The sequence below is a fragment of the Scylla paramamosain genome, unplaced genomic scaffold (assembly GCF_035594125.1).
Source record: "Scylla paramamosain isolate STU-SP2022 unplaced genomic scaffold, ASM3559412v1 Contig45, whole genome shotgun sequence".
NCBI classification, from domain to species: domain Eukaryota; kingdom Metazoa; phylum Arthropoda; class Malacostraca; order Decapoda; family Portunidae; genus Scylla; species Scylla paramamosain.
Window position 1 is genome coordinate 436,456 of NW_026973710.1, and position 23,650 is coordinate 460,105.

Consider the following 23,650-nt stretch of genomic DNA (forward strand, 5'->3'; position numbering starts at 1 on the left):
CCTGCCCTCCTCCCGTAGCCACGCTGCACACGACTTTCTTCCTCTCACTCCTATCTCGTCCACCTCCCTAATGTAAGAGTTAACCAGTAGTCTCAAATCTTCATCCCTTTTACTGATGAACTCTGTAACTCCCTGCCTACTTACGTATAGTATTTCTTCCTTCCTACGACTGGAACTCAAGAAGGGAGGTCTCAAGACATTTATTCTCAAATTCTGGATAATCCCTTTGGCTCTTTCCTTCAAGATCTGGCCTTTTTTCCCTTTTTTTTTTTTTTGGTGGTCGTAGGCTGGAGCCTCTGAAACCAGTCATGATGGCAAAGAAAAGTTGCAAAATACGTGTCTAGGCTGATGGTGAGAGATACACGATCCCTCTCTGCATTTATCTGAGCAGGGAAGGACAGGCAGAGTCGCCGCGTGTCCGCCCGTTTGTCTGTCTGTCTGTTCGTGTGTCTATCTGTCTGTCTCTCAGTGGCATGGACTTACGCATACTAGAGTTGGTATGTTAATGAAAAAAGTTTTCTCGTTTATTCACGTGAACCGGCAGATCACGAGGCAGACAGACAGACAGACAGACAGACAGACAGACAGACAGACAGAGAGAGACAGACAGACAGATGGGCGGGGCTGTCCGGTGAGCCTCCCCATTCCTTCCACACACACACACACACACACACGAGATAGATATTTGACTAAAAACGAGGAGATATTTGACTAAAAACGAGGAGAGAGAGAGAGAGAGAGAGAGAGAGAGAGAGAGAGAGAGAGAGAGAGAGAGAGAGAGAGAGAGAGAGTTTCCTAAATGTATGAATTTCTCTCTCTCTCTCTCTCTCTCTCTCTGGCCATGTATTTTTTTTCTTTAATTTTCCCAAGTATTCCGAATGGTAACACAGGAAGACTCCAGAACAATGGTACCCCGTCACCCTATCCTCTACACCTCCCCCTCTGCCTCTCATTACCAAGAGATCACCAGCACGTGTTCCTCGCCTTTGGGAAGCTCTCATGACCCTTACAAGAAATCCCCACCTCGCCATTCCAGATTAGCAAGAGAAGCGCCGTGTGATGCTGCAAACTTTTTTTGCTTTTTATTTGATTTGACTTTTTTTTACATACATTTTACTCATTCACTTCACTTTTTACATAATGTTTCTTTATTTTCTCTTACTATGACTTAATTTATTGTTTCTTACTTCACATGTATTCCTTTCTTATTAATCAAGCTTATCAACAATTCACTTAAACACCATTCAATTTTAAAAATTACTTTCCTTTTCTTACACTTATTCACTGTTTTACTTTATTCCTATGCTATTAGACTGATAGTAGTAGTAGTGTTTTACTTTATTCCTGTGCTATTAGACTGGTAGTAGTAGTAGTAGTCAGTCAGTCAATCATTTATTCTTTCTCATAATATACAGTAAGCTGTACATCACAATGATGATGAGAGGAACATACATACGTACGTACTGAAGATGTGTGTTGAGTATGTGTGAGGAGTACTCAACTTACATAATAAATTAGTATAGCATATTATGCATATGGTTTTCGGTTATGATCCCGTTTCTTCCACACACACACACACACACACACACACTCACACACACTGATTACATTAAATTTTGACGTCAAAGCCTGCGCAAGTAGGAGCTGTACCTACCTTGCATATTCTCTTTCTCATGACGGCGGTCAAGGAACACCACACACACGTCAGCGGAGGGAAAGGAGGAAAAGAATAAAGAGAAGGAAGAAGACGAAGATGACATGGCGGCGGTGGTGGTGGTTGTAGGGTAACGCACAGCTTGCTTCCCTCCACCACCTCAGCCACACTTCACAGCTCCACCACACCTTCCTCACACACACAGCAGCCCAGTGTGGTAGTGTTCAAGTCACCGTCAAAGTAGCCTAACTCACAGCGTCAAGAGATAGAAGTGTTCAGCGAGGAGCCACAAAACACGCCACAGCAGAGAAATGCGCGCGCAAACTGGAAATGAGTTTTGTGCTGTTGACTGTTCACATTTGTTGTCTTAGTTTAGCTAATAGAATAATAAGTACATTTTATTTATTTACAAGTGGAAGTAAAAGAACTGCTAAATACCCGGTATCTCAAGCCATACGCTCTTCACATGGAAGAAGCGGCAACACCGCGTGTTCCAACAATGTCGTGAGCTGATGTCTGGCCCACCTCAGCTCACAACTCTCCATTTCAGCACATTTCCTCCCAGGCTTGTTTCTTCTGCTGTATATTAAGAGCCTGTCGTTTGGATACGAAAATAGATAAACAAAAATAAGTAAAATGTACTTATTTTTCGAAAAATAAAATCACAGCTAGACTAGATTTTATTATGAATCATTACTTGTTATAGTCTTCTAATAATAAATCAAATATCAAAACAATGCCAACTCCATTAATAGAAAAGAAAGAATAATGATGTTGAGCCGAAATGTTTTTTTTTTTTTTCCTCCTTTCCTTGGTACCTAGTCACTTTTCCTCGCCTTCATACTTTTCCCCTACCCTTCATCTTTCTTCCTTCTCCTACTGCTATACAACACGAGTCTAGAAACAGCTAGAAATCCTGAAATTTACGCTAAATATTGACGGGGAGAAACTGTTACCGTGGCAGAGACGGGGCGGGGTTGGGCTGGGCTCGGCGGGGCTCGGCAGGTTGGGCCCCAAAGGATACTGTGGTGTTTATGTGTCTGCCCTCTGTGTATGTGTGTGTGTATGCGCGCGTTTAACTGGATAGCTGCTCTGTGTGTGTGTGTGTGTGTGTGTGTGTGTGTGTGTGTGTGTGTGTGTGTGCGCGAGGCAAAAAAACGGCAGTATTGGTTTGATGGTTGATTACTCTTAGGTTATAGTTGAACGTTACATTGACGTCACGAAAGAAAAAAGAAAGGAAAGAAATTGCAATGTAACGTTTTCTTCACTGAGGACGACACCTGCATCACAGCCACTGACGGTGACTCGCTGCACTCTTACAAGAAGTGAAGGAACGCAAGCCTAACGATGCCTAACGATGCTTAACGAAGGGCCTGCATCACCATCTCCTGACTCTTCACACATTCACAAAAAAGTGGCCGCTTTGCCGCGCTGCCCAACGAGGAGTAGCTCTGCGTCACTACCCTACCGGCGGGGACACTTCCCAAAGCTGACTTAAAAAGCAAAGCCCTGGAAGCAAGGAAGGCGGTCAAGTTGAGCGCACGTAAGCCAGAGAACAGCCTCACCAAAGTCAGTGTGGCAAGACGCACGGCAGCAAGTAGCAGATAGTCATCAGCCCCGTCCTCGCCTTCACAACGCCCACAAAACCAGTCACCAGCGTCATCAGGTATTGATTGTCAGTCGTCTCGCCCTAAGAAAAGTATCCACTCCCGCCCCTCCGAGGACCATGAAAGCTGCCCACCGAGCTGTCTGCCCGGGGCCGTCTTAAAGAGAAGGATTCTATCTGCTGAAGGGAAGGTAACTGAAGGGAAGGACGAGTTCTTGCATAAAGACTGGCGCGTGTGTACCGGTGTGCAAGAACGGCAACAATAATAGCAGCAGCAGCAGGAGGAGCAGCAGGAGGAGGAAGAAGAGTCTTAGTAATTGACACTTGGAGACAATAATTCAGAAGGTGAAAATGGACTTAATACATAAACAATAAATCAGTTTGGCCTGACCTTGTTTTTAGCTTTCTTTTTTATTATTATTTCAGAGAGAGAGGGAGAGAGAGAGAGAGAGAAACGGTAAAAAGAAAAGAAATAGAAGCAAATGCATAATAAAATGACGACAAAGACGATAAAGAAAATATAAGTAAAAACAGAAGATGAACAACATGACAACGATAACGAACAAGAATCACTGTACTCTACCTCCTCCTCTTAGCACAAAAGACACCGCTGACCCATACACACACATGTTCAGTAACTAACCACGGCCACCCTCAACCAGATTCAGTCGCTCGAGCGTCACTCACGTCCACTGCTGACTCGCTGGCTCGCTGACTCTCTGCCCCATTGCTTCGCTCCTCATCCTTCTCGAATACACGAGGTGAAAGGCTAGCCAGGTACTCACATCCTCGTTCTCTGCTCTCCACCAGGGGACAAAAAGGCCTCTTACTATCCATGGGTTGTGATATGAAAGTGAAATTATAAGTACTGGTAGGCTTACAGATATACGAGTACTACTAAGCACATTTGTAACGCTGGCACACTTTTGAGGCTTTTTGCAAATATATAATGTTGCTTTGGTCTCTTTTTCACCTCTTGTTCCTCTCTAAGATTTTGTTTTTCCATATTATATTTTTATGTTCTTATTTACTTTTTATTGATAAGAGGGTATAGGAAAAATAAATAAATAAAAAGGCCCACTGAAGGTTCTAGTCCACAAAAAGTGCAGTCAAGAGGGCTGTCCAAAATTTGAGGACTAGTGTCATGAAACATTTCCTCTCGAAACAGTTCAGGTGATAAGCAGGAGGTAATACAGAAGCAGGCAGAGAGTGGTGCTTGTCTCACTTGTCTAAATACCGGCACAAGGACTTTTTTGCTACATCTATTTCATATTTATCTATAATTTTTCATATTTCTTTTGAGACCAAAGTTACCTTAGAGTTATATGAAAGCGACGAAGGAACGTAAAAATAATTAATATTTTTATATTCTTTTCACCTTATTATTTTATTTTTTTCTTTTTCTTTTGATAATTTCTATCTTTTATGGAATAGTTGATTGAGTGACTTCTTTTTAATTCTCTTATTATTTTTATTTCTGTATTTCATTTTTTATTTATTTTCTTCCCTTAAAACCGAAATTGCCCTTGTAATATTTTAAATGGGAAATAAAAGTTACCTTCAAACAAATCATTTTTTACCTCTTTCCCTTTTTTCCCTCCACTCCCTCGCTGCCGCCTGCCAAAATTAATATCCACAGGAAGGGCGTTGCGTGTCCTTGGAAACAGAAGCAATTAAGCCCTATGATATTATGCACAATGTTATTATTTTCGCTAATAGTAATAATAGTAGTAGTAACTCTCTCTCTGTGTGTGTGTGTGTGTGTGTGTGTGTGTGTGTGTGTGTGTGTGTGTGTGTGTGTGTGTGTGTGTGTGTGTGTGTGTGTGTGTGTGTCAGGAGTCGCGGAGCGGATGTAAAAAATTCGGCCATGTTTTCCTCAACATATTAATCATATTCTGGAATTTTAATATACGAGTATATACGAATTAAAAATACATCACTCGCTGCTGTGTTCTGCAGAGAGAGAGAGAGAGAGAGAGAGAGAGAGAGAGAGAGAGAGAGAGAGAGAGGGGCGGGGCGAGCGCAAAGGTACAAAATAAAGCTGGTATTGTTCGTGGGCATGGTAAAAACACTTGTTGGTCTTGTGATTAATTAAGCGTACGCGGTAGTAGGAGACAATGAGATGATGAATTTTGACCTGATTCTATTTGGTAATCCCGTGTGTGTGAAAGCCTCCCACACACACGGGAGAGGCACACTCCATCATGAGCAGCAGCGAGGAGGCGGCGGCGGCGGCGGAGGAAGAAGGTCTGTAATTGAGGGCAATGACCCAGAACACCTAAGCTCATGCAATCTGATCTAGCTGAAATACCGGCTGTCCGTCTTTCATCTTTTCTTTTAGGTTAAGATGTTACTGGCCTTTTCTTTTTTCTGCCTCCGCAACCTATTATATTAAAGTAGGGGTGTTTATTTTTTCACCTGAAATTCCTAGACAAGTCACTTCACTCCATTAACATTATCTGATAAGTATGTGAAACTTCTAAAGAATGTATTTCTCGTTTACTTCTTTTCACTTATCCAACTCCCTCATTCTTTATAGTGTCTCTTATTTCGGCATTAGTTATCCAGTTCACCCTCTTCACCGTTTAAAAATTCTACATACTGTTAAGTCTCTGAAATCTGCAAAGAATTTCTCTCCTCTCTTTCTCCACTTCTTTTCTCTCATCTCTATCCACTGTTCTCTTCTCGTGTTAGATTTATTGCAAAATCTGCAAAGAATTTCTCTCCTCTCTTTCTCCACTTCTTTTCTCTCATCTCTATCCACTGTTCTCTTCTCGTGTTAGATTTATTGCAGTCACTTCATTTCGCTAAATTTTTCTAAATGTCTGGAATCCCCAAGGATTTTCTCTCCCTCTCCACTTCTTCCCACTTGCAGGCTCATAAGCTCTAATGCTTATCTATCTCTCCTCGTGTGTTTTTGTTCTTATCCTTAAAATAATGCGCCTCCTTTACCTTCTTAACCTTCCAGCGGCGGATCGTTCATAATAATACCTAACTACATTCTTTCCCACTAACTTTCCCAGCCAAGACTGATTTTACTCTTCAAATCTGACTCAAATATTTTCTTCTCCCTTGCGGTTTAGTTTGGTCTCACAAAATTCATCCAGAAACATTACATACATTATTTTTTTTCAGAACCATTTTTATTCTGATTACAAACACTCATGCTCAGACAAAGAAAGATTATCTTTCTGTTCAACTTTTTTCTTTGATGTCAGAATATTTCTACGTTAAGCTTCTCTAGCACTTTTCCCTATGTTAAAATTTTTATTGCACTAACGACACTGGCTGGAACCTTCCGCTCATGCTAAAACGAAACAAACGTAAGTAAAATCTTCCCCTTCCCACTCTTATTTTTATACATCACAGACAACGCAGCATTTACGTCCTGTTCACACAACAACTTCCCTCCTCACGAGTCTCTTTATCCTAATTAGTCAGCACATTAAAGGACTTAAGATAGATGAATAACACTAAAAACAGTAAGCACGGAGCGGTATGTTACTCAACTATTCACCATGACTGCACATTTAACTGAATACAAGTTTACTGTCCCTCCGCCACTGTTCTGTCTTGTTGCTTATGACAAAACACAATGTAATATAGGAATACTTGGTTTTGTTCCCGCTTGTCTAAGCTGCAGGTAAGGTTATGAGTACTGTAACACCCACTCAGGGGCGTCAGACAAGGGTATTTCTTCTTGGTATATTATTACGCCTCGTTATTGACACTCGTTCATTCTTGTGTGTGTTTACTTGTCCCATATGGTGAACGTGAGGGTGAACGACAGGGTGAACGTGAGGGTGAACGTGAGGGTGAACGGTCCAACTGGAAAAGGACCCTTAATTAATCTCTATGCAATACAAAATTAACATAAGTAACATCACAAAGTCCACATGAAGGCATTGGAACAACACATTAATGAAATCACTATGAACACGTGTCAAAAAAAGAAAAAAAATAACAAATACATGATAAATAAACTACTAGATGATAAATAAACTACTAGCTAACAAGCTATGGTGACTATCCTTACGGTGTAAAGACCCTTCTGGGTCACAAATCTCACATGAATGTTTGATTACCTAACTATGACAATTTACGTTGAAATATCACAAAAACACAACATATATGTAACAGTTCTAGGTGTAAGGTAAAGTAAATACAACAGGAGAGAATAACAAGCAACAAATTACTACACATTCCTAATATATTCTTAAACCTATCACAAATGTAATAGAGGAACACTCACCAGTCTCTGGCGCTCACATGGAATAAATCCACAGATTTAAATCCAACAAGGTGTGTGCGGCTGCTATACCATAGATAGACTACCGGCTTGACCTCCCTCCCTGAGCTACCTTCCCTCGGTTTACCGCTCGAGGGATTCATACACGAATGAAACACTCATTAACATTCATTATTCCCAGGTAGTTATCATATGAAACGACCAAATACTATGAAACAAACAAATATGAAACGAGCAATATACAGAAATAATTTGTATAGTGACCACCATCAAACACCATGTGTTACAAGTACACCATTGCTCTGTCTAGTCCCTTATCACGAAACACGAGGAACACTCTCTCATTTCCCGTCTGTCCCCAGTGCAGGTAAGGTTATCAGTATATATGTAATAGCAAAACTGTGTATTGGTGGGCAGGTTCGCACAATCAGTATTTAATAATGCTGTAGGAATAATAGATGCTTGCCACTCTGGTATTCTGCCCCTCCACCTTACTTTCCACACGTCCAAAGTAGCGATGGTGGTGGCAGCAATAATAAAAGCAAAGTTTTCAGTATGTAATTCTCTTCCTCTTTTTATTTATTCTCTCTCTCTCTCTCTCTCTCTCTCTCTCTCTCTCTCTCTCTCTCTCTCTCTCTCTCTCTCTCTCTCTCTCTCTAGGATCCTGGAAAGCAGAGCAACACATTTACACAAGTCAGCATGAACATCCTTATCTGAAGAGTAATTAATTACGGTGACAGAATTATCTGGCGCAGCTCGAGGTGCAGTGCCGTGCCAATGCTTCTTGCGGCAAATGTCTGCAACATAGGCCTATTCTGAATCACTTCCTCGCCGCACCACCACTACTTTCAAGAGGCTCTAGCTGAAGTGATTTTTTTCAAGAAATATACTTGGACCTACGTTTGTATGTACATACACGAACTGCCGCTGTTGACTTCTTGCAGCGTCTTTTATATTCTTACGTTCTTGTTATGGTCGTAAGTTGTCCGCTGGCACCGAGTGAAAGTGAGCGGGAGCCAACCGTCTTGTACAAGCAGACAGGCGCTGAGAACCTGGCGCGTGGGAAGCTGTCATTGCACTAATGCCCGCACAGTGTCAGCAGTTTCCGGTTTTGTCTGTTTTTTCTCCACTTAATACATGTCGAGCTTATTACCGGAAAACCGCAATTTGGCGCGACTTAAGTGAACATTAGAGAGCATTTCCATAAAGTCCCTCCGGTAAGTATTCGTAATGGTGAATAATGCTGCTGTTTACTTGTTCAGCGTCGGACCTCAGCCGCCTCTTCCCGCCGCGTCCTGCAGCCCGTAACGAGGCAACTTCTGCCCCGCGTCCTAACTTTTGGTACAAGACTCACAGCTTTATGTCTGGACACACTTAGCGAAGAGAAGGAAAGAAGGAAGAATCTCAGCATTCATATTTATTTCAATGTAAACTTGCTTCCTCATGCGTGCCCATTGTAGTCACCCACACTTCTTATGTATCTGCCTAAACTATGCACACTAAATTATACACTACGCCTGTACGAAACGAATTAATTTGGCAGCTGCACTTAACTCTGGCGGGGGATTCCTGAAATGCTGACGATGATGACTAGTGTGTATTTTTGACCTTTAAATATGGTTCGTAAATATAAGCGTAGCAGCTTCGTCCTCTTGTTTGTCAGTGAATCAGTGAGTGAAGCAGTCTCTCTCTCTCTCTCTCTCTCTCTCTCTCTCTCTCTCTCTCTCTCTCTCTCTTATACTGGTAATATCTGAATCAATTGGCTTCGGTAAAGACGATTACACAACACACAGCAACCATTAGTTCAAGAGAGAGAGAGAGAGAGAGAGAGAGAGATTATGTAGGTCCGAAGGAAGTAAAGAAAAAGAAAGGAACTGAAGGAAGTGTGTTGAGTGCAAGAGGGACTCAAAAGGAAGAGGAAATTAAAGAAAACGAGAGGCAGGAAAGGGATATCACGAGAGAGAGAGAGAGAGAGAGAGACTGTAGTAGACTATGGACAGTTGGTGGCGGTGTAGCAGGTGATGTCACACGCTGCTGACGTCACCACTATATCAGACATCTCCTTCGACACGGCCCCAGATATTCAGTAATGATTCAATGGTACAAGAAGACGCCGCCGTGACAAGATCGCGGCGTGTTGGCTGATGAGAGATAGCCTCGTCTTGTGTAGCCTGTTGCCTTAGCAGTGAAGAGCGACATGTAGGGACGTGTTCCTTTATACACGGACGCAGTTTCAACGATGTACACCCACCTGCATCATCACCACCAACACCAACATTACTGCTACCACTATTACCTCCGCTGTTACAAACTCTCACACCCCAAACCTCACCAATTTTCACGCCATCATACAATTGACAAGGCATCTCATTTCAAAATACCTCACAAACACGACACAGAAGAACAAAAATTAAAGAAGAAAGTAAACATGTCAAATAAACCTATAGTGAAACAGAAGAGTAGAGTGTTGGAGTAGGAGGGAAATGCTAGAAAAGAACATCAGATAATTGGAGCACGCAAGGAGGGAATGCAGGGACGGAAATAAATGAAGGACAGTGTTGGATTATGTGAGAGAAAAGGGTCGAGAAGAGAATGAGATGATTTGAACATGACAGGAGAAATGGAAGGACAGGAATAAAATTTAATGAAGGACAGTGCTGGATTGTGTGAGAGAAAGGAATAGAGAGGAAAAAGAGAGGATTAGACTTTGCTAGCATTGCTGGGAGAGGAATAAACATCGTATTTTTTGCCTCACATTCGATGATCAAGTTGTGTTTCAAGTTACCAAATATACTGAGATGTGGGAAGATGACGTGTGTTATCACTGACTTTGGGTGTGAGCTTATTTCGAATATAAATAAGCAAATAGGTAAGAAATAATAACAACATGAATAATGAAGTGTTTCATTTAGTATTGTTAGCGCCATCACTATGACACGAGGTGCTTGTTAATATTAATTATATTACAGCATGTGACACCAACACCAGTAATCACAGCACATTACAGCTCAGTGTGTTTAGGTGCACTGAGTTGGTGTCGGTGCTAGACTCAACACACACACACACACACACACACACACACTTTCAAAATGGAATACGTGAAAGAAATATTAATTAGAAAACCCCAGATAATTTTCACAATAACATATGTAAAGCAGCTGAATATATGAAAATACGTATCCAGTATGTTGACAATTTATTGCATGAAGCTGTCATTCCTGTCGTGCTTGTGTTGCAATCACCTCCTTCCTGTAGTAATGGAAAGTAAAGCGGGGGGAACACTCTGGAAGGCTGTCGTCCTTGTCCTACACTATTGCTATTAAGTCTTTATCCCGAGCCGAGGCGAGGGGGAGGCGAGGTTGCGAGGTGGCGCGGAGGAGCCGTATTCCCGCTGAGTGTCATCTCTTTATATTTATCTCAAAGATGCCTCCCTCCCTACGCCCCTCGCCTTTGCCCATCGCGCGCTCCCCCTACCAACCCAAATTACCATGAAAAGGTCTCGCCATAAGCTGTCTGTGGCTTACAAAAATCTTATGCTGGGCGAGCGAGGAGGCGTCACCACGAGGAATGCTTGGGAATAATGCAGCTACGCTTTTATGTAAACCTCTCTCTCTCTCTCTCTCTCTGGTGAGGAGGCAGAATATGGTGTCACCCAGGCTTCGTCTTAGCTACAGGTCGGTGTGGGAGATTGCGGGACTGCCACACGTGCAGCACTTCTCTTCCTGCCCCCTTTGAGGTGCCCCTGATAACAACACTTAGGAGCACCACTCTCTCCACTGCCCTGAGCTGGACAGTCTGCTACCCCATGGAGTCCCAATCACTGATGTGTGCCGCCACCTCTTGATGGGTGATAACCTCGACGACATCCTCGCACGCTTCTCTAAATTTGGTGGATGCTGACGTCCGTTTCCCAGTCCTTTACTTTGCTTTAGTGTTTGTAACTTCTTTTGAATTATATATTGTATACGTCTTTCAAACAATTATGCACTTGTTATGTGCTGGTTCCCTGCATATGGTCAGGACTGACGCCTTTATGCGTAATAAGTTAAATCTCTCTCTCTCTCTCTCTCTCTCTCTCTCTCTCTCTCTCTCTCTCTCAAAAGTTTTCTTGTTAATAATGTGGAAATCTTGTTAGTGTGTCACTAGCACCATAAAAACACCCTCAAAAATGAGTGTAACTTTAACTACGTAGAGCCTTTTGATTGGTGGAGGTGGTGCGGCGCAGAAGTGTTTCAGTAGGATGATTAGATGTGCCGAGTCGCCGCTGCCTCAAGAAAATGAACATCTAACAAATAATTCGTACGCTATTCATTGTTTGGACACTCGTGATACATGATGACTTAGAAGTAGATAAGAGTATGTATTCTCTGTTCTCTTTTATAGTGTTGGGAGGTCACCATTTGCGTTGAATTGATATCTACTGGTGAATCTGGCAACGCGACGCTTCAACTTAGGGATTCGAGTCAGGGTGGATCCCGTTTGGTAAGATTTACTTTCCGTAGTCCAATAATGTATCATGTCCTTTGAATAGTGTGTAATCTTAACCCTGCAATGCGGTTGAATGTTCTTTGTATGAGGTATAATCTCATCCTTGCTTCATACACACTACAACAATACACTTTGGTTGTGGATCAGGCACGTGGCACTTCAACACACATACACAACACACATACTTATTGGAGTAAGCGTAAGTAGGCATTTGAAACCAAGCTGATATACATCTTTCACATTCGTGTAATGCTATCATATCTCCATTGAAAACACGTGTAATCCTATCCTTACTGCATACATAGTACATTTATACAGTTTGGTGGTGAATCTGGCAACGTAATGCTAAAGTTGAGGACTCGGGTCAGGATGGATTGCCGTTTGAAACCAAGCTAAAATTCGCCTTTCTTGAACCTGCAATGCTGATAAATGTTCTCTGTATAAGGTGTAATCTCATACTTACCTCGTGAACACTACAGGAGTACAATTTGGTGGTGAATCTGTCAATGTGACGTTTGAGGTATGGATTCAAGTCAGCGTAGATGTTTGAAACCGAGCTGAGATAAACCTTTCGTAGACCTTTCATGCTCTCATATACGTCCTTTGTATACCGTGTAATATTCAGCAATTGAGTGGCATATCCCGGCATACCAGATACCGGAAATAAAGAAAGGTATGAGAAAGACTCGAAGCAGTGAACCTCGAGAACGAACCGAGTCTCAGATTGGCCAGGCGGAGGTCCCACGCTGGCGTCACCACTCGAGGGACGAGGCGCCGCGCGGTCACGTGGATATCTGAATTGCGCGTTAATCACCTCAGTAATTAAACACCGGTGTCATTAGTTTGTGTAGTGGTCGTTAATTGTACTTTGCAGTAGTGCAGGCAAAGGAAGGACTCTCTAGCTTCCATGGAGCTGACTTTGCCGTGGGTACTGAGCGCTGGCAGCAGGGAGTGTGGTGCTGGAGGCCTGGTGTTCCCTGTCTGATTTACTCCGTGGCGACGCCGGACAGCAGTAGGAGCGAGGTACAGTTGTTGATTCATGTTTGTTGTCTTTGGTGTGCAGTCACCATGTTTTATTTGTTTATTTCATAACACGTGTTCACATGATAACTGAGGGTAAGTAGACTTTGTGACGTCACTGATACTAGTCCCCTCCCCCCACCCCCAACAGCCTGCCGCTCCCCACGGCAGCTTATATCCCCGCTACTGTGTTTTCCGTGATGCTGTACATATGAATATCGTGCAGTGGTGTCACGGATAGTTTGAAGCTGTTATTTGCAATTGTATTTAGTGGCAATGATTGTTGGTCGTTACCATTCTTCAATAGTTTAGTCGCGTGTATCATTGCACTTGTAAGGGAGGAGGGCATGGGAGGAAAGGGTTGAGGGGACAGCGTGATGCAGTGACAGTCATGCTTGACTTCCTATATTCTTGTACTGATATGAGAGAGAGAGAGAGAGAGAGAGAGAGAGAGAGAGAGAGAGAGAGAGAGAGAGAGAGAGAGAGAGAGAGTAGGTCAGGCAAGAAGTAAGGGCATTGTATCAAGGGAAGGTGCAGAGGTCAAGAAAAGGTCAGGAGGTGAGGGAAGGGAGGAGGGAGGTCATTGGAGCAGGTCACCGAAGGTCATGTCTGTCTTGGTGAATGTCAGTGAGAGAGAGAGAGAGAGAGAGAGAGAGAGAGAGAGTGCGTGAGTGGCTGCCATTGTGGTGTGAACGACGTGACAGTCATCATAATAGCCGTGGTGGTCGTTATCAGCATAATCACCATCACCATTACCACTGCTGTAACAACCACCACCACCATTGTAACCTTCAATTCCACCATCACCAACCCTACCACCATTACTGTAACCAACACACCCCCATCACAACCACCACCACCACCACTAACAAGGTAACCAAAACAATCACCACCACTGTAACCAGCCAACAACGATGGTTTCAGTTGTCAGATTTTTCGGGTAGAATGAATAGGGAACATTACTTGGGGAAATTCCAGAACAGGGATGATAAGCCAACTGATTTCTCTAAATGCTACTTATTGAGATGTTAATGCAGAATCTATAGGAAAATTAAGACCAGATAAATTCAAGGACAAGGATGAAAACTCTACTGGTCTACTGACAATTGTGTTCATGTGCTCTAGAACGTGTGATGTATTCTACAGGGACTGTTGTTTTGTCGCATCGTTCTTATTCTCTTCAACACGCCATGAGCAGAATAAATAATAAATAGATATATAATGAGGATAACGAATGACACCTCGGCTAGACAAGGACGCCACACTGCGCTGTATATTCTAATGATGTGCTCAGGTGTATAATTCTATTCGTGTCAGAGCTTCCTTAGCGATATCAGTGTTGGTTGTTGATATTCTTTATAGTATGTTGCTGGTGTTAGACGTTTGTCAGTGTTAGTGCCACGAACAAGACTCGCTAACGCAAGACGCCTCAGCAACAGGGTGGCAATGAACAATTCGTCCTCAGCAGCATGAAGTCGTATAAGATTTATCAGAGTAATACTTTCCTGGCTGGCTGCAGTGACCCGGGCGTTGTGACGGAGGCGGTAATGGACCATATTCTGACACCCTTCACCACACCTTCCGTAATTACAAAAAGTTTCAGAATGTAAAGGATTTTTAAGAGTGTTTTTATGCTTCTAGAGACAAAGTAACATTTTCTACATTTTTAACAGGAGAAACACTCTTGAATACTGTTAATCATCTGTGGCCTTTGAAAATAGTCATGGTGGGAAAGCAGAGAGTTTCTGAACATAGGCCAGCATTTCCTCCATATCAGCCTCGCCTCCTCAGTCAGACTAGACCTTCCGTTATTGGGTGTACCCGTACTGGCGCGTGCCGCGCTTTCGCTTCACGCATTTCACGCTTCATTCGCTGCCTTCATCATGCTTGCAATAGACGCTGTACTCAGCATCTGCCCCGAGACTCTACTACTTTACGATGCTTCGCTGTGTGTGGTTTTGCAGTGTTAGCATCCCCGGGTTTTGCTGATCTCGAGGCACGTGGCGGGTCTTGGAATTTAACGCCTGTTAGATAATGTGGAGTGATAAGTGAATGAGTGATGAGCGAATGAACAGACTCGGTACTAAGGTTGTTAATGGCGGGTATGTAGCTACATTTTCGCCTGCTGAAATCAAGATATAGAGATATTGTAATATCACGAGTCATAGCATATTTTTTCATAATTTCATAGCTATGAAATGGAGTTCTTACCTTTGGAATGCTCGTATGCTTGAAAAGCCACATAGACTCGTATGCTTGAAAAGACACAAAGGTTACACTCGAACACACGTCCTGGGAACCGTCCCAAGATTTCCTTGTGTTATCAGCTCTGTAATGTGGCCGAGCCCAGCTGTGCGTCCCCTCCTCGTGCCGTTAACATTGGATTTGATCAGATCAGTCACGGAGGTAATCAGACCAGTTAGTATTGGTGCTGCTGTGTGGGGCATCAGTTCTGGAGCGCGGAGGTAAAGAAACAAAAGAACAAAGGCAGCGCAGTTCGGGTGGTCTGCACCGAGCCTCGCACTGTGTATTTTTCCTGGTGAATGTGTAAGGGAAGGGATTGTATTTGAAAGGTTCGTCTCCAGCAGACTGACCATTCAAAAGAAAATTTCGTCATCATGCTTATCATTTTGAACGCTGAACCCTCAATTTTTTGTATCACAGGAAAGCGTACGCGTATGTAAAGTTAGACGCTCAGATCCCATCACCTTGTCAAAAGTTACGAATTAATGTTGTATAATCCTTGAACTATTTCATCATTAGCTATTGATTACTATGAAATACTCCAGAGATTATGAATGGAAGTAAGTGTGACCGTTCCCAGGTATATATGCCTTATCTGAAATTACAAGAGTATACACACACACACGCACACACGCACACACACACCTCTTTCCATCATGTAAACATTCCCTCTTATCTTCGTACCCTACACACCTCATCATCTTTCCTCGTCTCCCCTCTCCCTCCCCTCCCTCTCCCTATCTCTCCCAGCCTCAACATCACCCCCATCACCCCATCCCTGCTTCTGTATCACCGCGCACCATCTCTCCCTCTCTCCCTCAGACCGCTTCCCTGTTCTTCCTCCACTTTTCCTCCCCTCTCTTTCCTTTCTGCTTGAGATGCTTTTCTTTTTCCCCGCATTCCCCTTCGCAATATTTCCCCGCCTCTTCCTCAGGCGCCCTTCCCGAACCACTTTTCCTCCTCACCCTTTCCTTCTATCGCCTCCCTTATTCATCTCTCCTTCTCTCTCCTCTTTATTCTCTCTTTCCTTTCTCTCTCTCTCTCTCTCTCTCTCTCTCTCTCTCTCTCTCTCTCTCTCTCTCTCTCTCTCTCTCTCTCTCTCTCTCCTCAGGCACCCTTCCCACCCACGTTTTTCTCTCCATCCCTTCCTTCCATCTTCTATATTTATTCTTCCTCTCTACTGTTTCTCTCTCTCTCTCTCTCTCTCTCTCTCTCTCTCTCTCTCTCTCTCTCTCTCTCTCTCTCTCTCTCTCTCTCTCTCTACCGCTGCGCCACGTCGATCCTCTGAACTGAAAAACTGCTCTTTCTCTCCAGCTTTATTTTTTTCACTTTTTTCTCCCTCCCCCACGCAAGTTATTTCTCTCGTAGGTTTATTAGAGTAATTTCCTCCTCTTCCCGGTGATTTGGCGAGATGCTTGATGGAATACACTACCACAGTATTGCAAAACATGAAGATTCTGTCCGTCTATTTCTGTATGTCTGAGTTTGTCTCTCTCTAATTCCGAAAATCTGTCGTGTTTATCTGCTTTTTTTTGTCTCGTCTGTCTCTCTCTCTCAAAAATATGCATCATGTCTTTCTATGGCTCTGTGTGTGTGTGTGTGTGTGTGTGTGTGTGTGTTTTCTCTGCTGCGGAGAAAGTTATATTTTTTCTTTTTTAGTTTCATGGTTCCTCGCTCGCCTCCCTCGCTCGTCTGTTCTTGTTCTCTATGGCCTGTGTGTGTGTGTGTGTGTGTAGCGTTCTCTATGGCCTGTGTGTGTGTGTGTGTGTGTGTGTGTGTAGCGTATGTACTTAATTTTATTGGCATAGTAAAGAGTGCTCTCTCTCTCTCTCTCTCTCTCTCTCTCTCTCTCTCTCTCTCTCTCTCTCTCTCTCCTGGTCAGGCGATACAAAGCGAACCTTAAAAAAACAGTAATGGCGCTACAAAAGAAAGAAAATACAGGTAGATTTAGAGAGAGAGAGAGAGAGAGAGAGAGAGAGAGAGAGAGAGAGAGAGAGAGAGAGAGAGCGCGCTTTGATACTTCACTTTGAAGGCGTGTGTCTGTGTGACTGTATTTACTGTCTGTCTGTCTTTCTTTTTGTGTACGGTGTGTTTGTCTGCTGCTCTGTCTGCTGCTCTCTCTCTCTCTCTCTCTCTCTCTCTCTCTCTCTCTCTCTCTCTCTCTCTCTCTCTCTCTCTCTCTCTCTCTCTCTCTCTCTCTCTCTCTCTCTCTCTCTCTCTCTCTCTCTCTCTCTCTCTCTCTCTCTCTCTCTCGCTCTTTCATCCACAGGAGGTAGATTTTGAGGATAAAACCGCGACCATTCAACACTTAAACTTTTCGAGCTTTTTTTTTAATGGCAGTTGAAATGCTGTTCTGCATCTTCTCGTGTTCTTGACCAGTTTCCACATTTAAAAGTAACTAAATAGGCAAACAATTAATGAAACGAACGCATGAATAAGTAGATAAGTAAACAAATGAGTAAATAGTTAATTACGAAATCAAAATAAATGAAAAAAAATATTGAATACTCGGGCAGATAAGCAAAGTACTTGAAGGGTCAATAACCAAGTAAGATACTCGAGAATGACGTGTCTGTCCACACCACGGCAGCTTTATACAAGTAAAGAATATAGCGAGGCGGCGGGCGGTACTTGACCCCCCTACTGTAACTTCCCTCTGAGGTTCACAGGCCACAAAGGAAGCAGGCCCAGGACTCCCCGCGGCCGACTCTCCCTCACTGCTCGCCGCTCGGGGCACAAAACTTTTAGAAACTGTCGCCGTAGATCAATAGGTAGGCTTAGGCACCACCTCACCCCGCTGATCTGCACGGCTTGGTGGGAGGAACTCTTTTTGTGCCTGGTGTTGTTGATATTGCTGTCGTGGTGGCGGTGTTGCGTTGAGGCAGCGGGTTTCCTGTTGTACAATTCAAGCCACATTGAGGCAATACTTTGTCTCTAAGCAGGGAAGAATGAATTTTCTAGGCTTCTTGAGCAAGTTACATATTAATATTAGCATAGATTATTAATATTAATTATAGCATAGATATTAATTATTATTAATCCCATATTATTATTAATATATTAATTAATCCCATATTAATTAATTATTATTAATCCCATATTAATTATAGCATAGATTGATAATAGCAATAAAATATAGAAGCAGTGAAGTAACAATAAAATACAGGAGTGAAGTCCCAGTATTGGAGGAGTAAATGTATTGTTGGCGGAGACAGTACTCATGTGTTCTGTGGTTGAAATATCCTTCAGAGGAGGACAAATGGCGGGACAGGCAGTGCGGAAGCTGGCCATTACTCTTCCCAGGATGGCCTCGGTCACCGGCCGTCCCATGACCGCGCCGCGTGTCGTCCTAACGCTGAGCAGCACTTGGGTCACCACATCTCCCAGAGGCAACACTCTTTTCTTTCAATAAACTCATCGGTCAGTGTGTAGACTTCATCGATCAACAATTAATGTACAGTCGTATCATGGGGACTAAAAATAACACTAGTTTGTGAGGTAGTGGGTTCATGTCATTGGTTCATGTTAATGGTGTTTGTGTTTAATTACCCAGAATCATTCAGGTCTGTTTTATTCCATTTAAGAGCGTCCAACTTCAGCTCCCTCCATTTCTCGAATGGCGCACGACAGACCTTGTATTGTTCAAGATCTCGAAAACTTGAATATCGAGTCCTTCTACTGGACACAAGCATTCAGACAACTATTCCCTCTTCATTATTATTCAACCATCTCGCCTTCAACCGTTTTTTTTTATTCTCCGTCTTTCAGTTGATGACTATACTCGTACAGGGGCTTTGCCGAGCATGTATAGGATACAGCTTCCCATTTATGTAAAAAAAAAAAAAACTTTGAATCTTTACCAAGCACGGTGAATTCAAAAGCCTTTCGATTAAAGATTTTTCTCCCTTAATTGTTTTGCATCTCACCCACTGCCATGCAGGAGTAAACCAGTATCTGGACTCTTTCCTCCCTTTAACTGGAGAACTTCTGGACATTCTTCCCTATTCAAAAATGCCGCATTTAAAATTTCACCCTCATATATCACGATTTATCCAGCATTAAAAGAAAACGATAAATTTTTTTATTTTTTTTTATTTGTAAAAGGGGTCAGGCCAGGGGCAACACAATGCGACAAAAAAGTGTCACTGATGGTCCCCGTCACTAAAGAAAACCGTTCAAAAACAAAGTCCAAAATTACATTGTGAAAAGTCTTGGAACTTTTCTTTTGTAAAGGTCTGAAATCATAGGCAGGTGGAAATACAGTCGTTGGCAGGGAGTGTCAGACTTTTCCGGCAGAAAGATTAAAAAAAAACTGCGAATACTAGGTTAACTCTTGCATCTGTACAGAAACCAGTTAGCAAAAGTGGATTAAAAAAAAATTAACCCTCTCACTGCGATACGCAACAATTCACGTCACTAGAAGCACTGTACAGAATTTTTACCATCACCTGCAGGAGAGAGAGAGAGAGAGAGAGAGAGAGAGAGAGAGAGAGAGAGAGAGAGAGAGAGAGAGAGAGAGAGAGAGAGATTAAAAAACCAGACCTCCTAATACCTAGTCAGTATATGTCTGGAGGTGACTGTTGAAACAAAATAAACTTATCACACTGCTTTGTGATAAGATGCACCAAATATCACCTAAATGGTTAAAAAAAAAATGCCGACCTAGATAAATAACATAACCATATTCATTAGACAGTTTTAAGGTCAGTACAATCTGTCACAGGGTTGTAGGGTGCGTTGAATGCGATTTTGGACACGCTAAATAACCATGAAAGGTAAAAAAAAAAATATTCACATGCTCCCTTCATTTAATAGTATTGAAATCAGTACATTGTCACTGGATACTGGCGTCTGGTAGATTCCGTCGAGAAATGAAGTTCTTGTGTTGTCTTTCCCGCTCTTCCTGCAATTGCCTCGTGTGTGGTGTCGCCTACGTGTGTAGCAGCAGAGTACCCTGCGCGCTGCTGCTGCTACTGCTGCTGCTGCTGGCACTGAGCCTCCCTGGAGAAAAAGGAGGATTTGAGGTTGTACTTATCTGATTTCCCACTCGTCCTTCCCTCCGTCTCCTTCAGTCTACGTGACCAAAGTTAGAGTTTCACTATTTCTTTCTTTCTCTTCGTAGAATTTTTGCCCTCGAGGATTCCTTTTTCCGTCCAGGTCTTCCGCTCTTTGAACCCTTAATGTCGTTATTTTTGTACTCTCTCTCTCTCTCTCTCTCTCTCTCTCTCTCTCTCTCTCTCTCTCTCTCTCTCTGAGGCAACTGAAAATTTTAACAGTAAGTACCTTCGAAATCCTTGATTACGTATTTTTTCTTGTTACGTAATTGAACATTATGTACGACATGACACAATGGGAATTAAGCTGAAAAATAAAGTTAATTAGTGAGATGTTTTGTTTCCCTGTCTTTAGTGAGTACAAGGCTTGGGAAAGATGAAGGAATAGGGAACAAAATATTTTCCGGGACTTACCGAGGAAGGGCGACGAGGAGCTTGAAATCTTGGTTTACTAAGTGCTTAAGGTACAGGATTAGCCATTTAAGCCATGAAGGTGAAGGTAGCGGTCAGTGGCTAAAGAAATTTATGTGGATTCGAGTGGATATTAAACGGTAACACGCTTAGGTTCTTACGTAGGTCGTTTGGAGGAAAACTATCCACATTATAATAGAAAAGAAACGTGTTGGTAGCCTGTAGTGGTCACTAACTAACAAGACGGATCCAAGTAAACATGTTGCAGCAACAGACTTTTAGTTTCTTTATTACATTCTTTATTAAAGTACGGTACTTGATACTTAGTATAGTACTGGAGGAAAATTAGCCACATTATGATAGAGGAAGAAAGGTGTAGAAAGCTTGTACAAGGTGATTTCAAGTGAATGTAAGTGAAGAAAGGTGTAGGAAGCTTGTACAAGGTGATTTCAAGTGAATGTAAGTGAATCAAACAGCAACAAACTTTGTGTGTGTGTGTGTGTGTGTGTGTGTGTGTGTGTGTTCACGCGGGTCGGTGTATAATATAAAACGATTTTCTTCACCAGCCGAAAAAAATCCTATCCCACAAACGAAATGTCGTCTAAAACCTCCAATATCTCACCCTGACTTCACTCAACGTGGCGGTGAGTAGCAGCGTCCGCCGCCTGTCACGGGACTGCCTACCTCCACTAATGACCGACTTGGTGACGTCTGACGCCTCCAAGTCCCTGATTTCTGTTACAGTGAGATCAAAATGATTACTTGATATTTAGTTCTCTCTTATTTCGCCCTAAAAGGATAATTTTTTTACCTTAATTTGTGGTTTACTCTTTATTTACGAGATGCTTCAGAGATATACCATTTTACAAAAGCTAAGTGATTGCTTCCATGACTGACTATTTTTTAACGTCAGACCCAGCCTGAATCATGTGAATTATTTAATCAGCGTTGATTGCTTCCTCTCTCCAATTACTTTCATATATTTTTTTCAAGGTATGGTTTATATCATGTATGAATTGACTTCCACGTTTTTAAGCTCCTAATAATTTTTTTTTGTGTATTTACTTTGTTCTTATTGTTCTTATTGTGTTTTAAGTCAATTCTGGATTTCTTTCTAGGAATACCACCACCACCTCCTCCTCCTCCTCCTCCTCCTCCTCCTCCTCCTCCTCCTCCTCCTCCTCCTCCTCCTCCTACCTTGACATTGCCACCTCACCCCCTCGCGTGCTTTCCTCAGCCTCCGATCATCACATCATGACCTGCCGTGCCTGTCTTCCTGAACTCCTCCTCCTCCTCCTCCTACCTTGACATTGCCACCTCACCCCCTCGCGTGCTTTCCTCAGCCTCCGCTCATCACATCATGACCTGCCGTGCCTGTCTTCCTGAATAGCAGCCGCGATGTCTTCATCTTCAACTTGCGCCTCATTTCCTGCAAACTCATACGTCTTCTTGAGCGGCGGGTTTGCAAGCGAGATAAAAAGAAAAGGAAAAAAGGACAAAAGGAAAAATAAAGAAAAAGAAAAAAACGAAGAGAGAAAACGGACAGTAGGAAGCGAACTGAAATGCTGAAACGATATCGAATGAAAATAAATAAATAAATACTACTTTTCAAAGACGGATATTCAAGTGCAAGATGAGCCTTGAAATTTTCATATTACTAAACAAATACTTAAAGAATAAAAAAAACTTTTGATCAATAAGGGCTTCAATTGTAAACACCCATTGAAATCTTGCAAGGCCACAAAAAAAAAAAAGGCTAAACACAATGAATCGGATTAAAATTGACGAGTCATTGAAAAAGACAGATAAAGAATCACAAAAAAATAAATAAATAGTAATAATAAATAAATAAATAAATAAATAAGAAATATTGATCAGATATTCAACTGTAAGAAGCGGAGTGAATATTTTGTGAGGCGGGGTAGGCGGCCGGGAGCTCCATCCAGTGCGGGGCCAGAACCTTACAAGAGAGGCCCGGGAAAATGTTGGTCCCGCAGTGAAGTGGCTGGCCTTGGAGTGTCCCTGCGAGAGGCCGAGATAAAAGCTTCCCTTCCACGCTGACTTGCGCTGCTGCTAAACTTTTCTCGGCAGCGTTTTCCAGTAATGCTGCGACACTCTGGCTGAAGGCTTAGGTACGAGTATAATACGATGCGATGCTAGTATGATGCGAGTATTTACGAAGCTTTTTTATTTGTTTCCATCCCGAATTTTCCTATTAATTATGTGACATTGGTGCTTGATGACATACAGTATAATAGGATACAATGCTTAGTATGATATTAGGAAGCGTTATTTATTTTTTTTTTCATATTGCGTTGTTTCATGTCAAGAATAATACATGGATTTTCCTATTAATTCTGGGACACTGCGGCTTGATGGTTTACCGTATAATACGATAGAATGTTTAGTATAATATTTCGGAGGCTTTGTGTATTTGTTTTACTGCATTGTTTCATGTAAGAAATACCTAAGACAATAATTAATATCACGTATATTTTCCAGCAGACTTGTAGAATGTTTAACGTTGTAACTGACCAAAAATATAAAGTACAGAAATAACATACAAGGAAAATGTGTTTAGTTATTGTATTTGTACCTATATTCTAGAAATAGTTATTCTCGTGTGAAAATATCCTTGAGAACCAGACTAATGAACTGTGTGGCCTTTAAAAACTTGAGACAACAAAGCGTTCCAAAATAAGGGATGTAGGCAGATCAATGATTTAAGGGTGAAAACTTTCACATGCCATGCAACACATGTTCACGGGAGACGGTAACAGCTGGGGGCGAATCTCCGCCTGCCAAGTAGTGGGTAAGGTTATTACTGTGTCTCTCTCTCTCTCTCTCTCTCTCTCTCTCTCTCTCTCTCTCTCTCTCTCTCTCTCTCTCTCTCTCTCTCTCTCTCTCTCTCTCTCTCTCTCTCT

General features: G+C 42.4%; 2 long non-coding RNA genes across 3 annotated transcripts; one reads left to right on the forward strand and one right to left on the reverse strand.

The window, feature by feature from the left end:
• Positions 1 to 1,158: 1,158 nt before the first annotated feature.
• LOC135098109 (uncharacterized) lies at positions 1,159 to 7,582 on the reverse strand. The gene is made up of 4 exons (XR_010266575.1): positions 7,513 to 7,582; positions 3,948 to 4,056; positions 2,093 to 2,248; positions 1,159 to 1,978 (listed from the first exon to the last, which is right to left on the reverse strand). It is a non-coding gene; the product is annotated as an uncharacterized LOC135098109 (long non-coding RNA).
• Positions 7,583 to 12,756: 5,174 nt separating this feature from the next.
• Positions 12,757 to 23,298, forward strand: LOC135098110 (uncharacterized). Of its 2 annotated transcripts, none has more exons than XR_010266577.1 (3): positions 12,757 to 13,020; positions 21,293 to 21,469; positions 22,070 to 23,298. It is a non-coding gene; the product is annotated as an uncharacterized LOC135098110 (long non-coding RNA). The 2 variants fall into 2 exon arrangements; XR_010266576.1 differs by having other exon boundaries at positions 12,758 to 13,020; positions 21,845 to 23,298.
• The last annotated feature ends 352 nt before the right edge of the window (positions 23,299 to 23,650 follow it).